The sequence below is a fragment of the Rhinolophus sinicus genome, chromosome 14 (genome assembly GCF_057876585.1).
Source record: "Rhinolophus sinicus isolate RSI-liver-muscle chromosome 14, RSI-T2T, whole genome shotgun sequence".
Taxonomy (NCBI): domain Eukaryota; kingdom Metazoa; phylum Chordata; class Mammalia; order Chiroptera; family Rhinolophidae; genus Rhinolophus; species Rhinolophus sinicus.
In genome coordinates, this window is record NC_142514.1 from 91,728,946 (window position 1) to 91,729,477 (window position 532).

Here is a 532-nt window from a genome sequence, read left to right on the forward strand (position 1 = left end):
CTTTTATGGATTTCAGGTGTGGCTTTTTATATTCCCTGCCAGGGAGGGGGTGGAAACCAAACACTGCCGCTTAACTCTGGCCATGAGCACTCTCCTCTCATTGTTATTTAGGCATGTGTCCAAAAGAAACAGAGAATAATCTGTCCAAAAGAAAAGTGGACAAACAGCTTTTTTCTTTTTTTTTTTTAGGGTTTTCCCCTTCTCCATGTTTCTCTTTGGCAGTCACAGGAAACCTCTTCTGTGACCCAGCTGCACAGCATATGGGATTTCCGTGGATTTTGGATTTCCCTCCTGCCTTCGAGCTGCCTGCATCCTGCTTTCAAATAGGCTATTAGGTGGCTGATGTGTTGACCACTTGCCTTCTCTCGTGGGGTAAAATTCAGTTCTGCACAAGGATAGGGCTGCTTTCATAGCAGTTAAGGTTAGATCAATCACCATGTTCAGTTAATGACCATCCAAGTTTCAATGATTGATTCACGGAATTTCCTCATTACCCGTGTTCCACAGAGGAGCTTCTCCCCAGCTGTCTGGC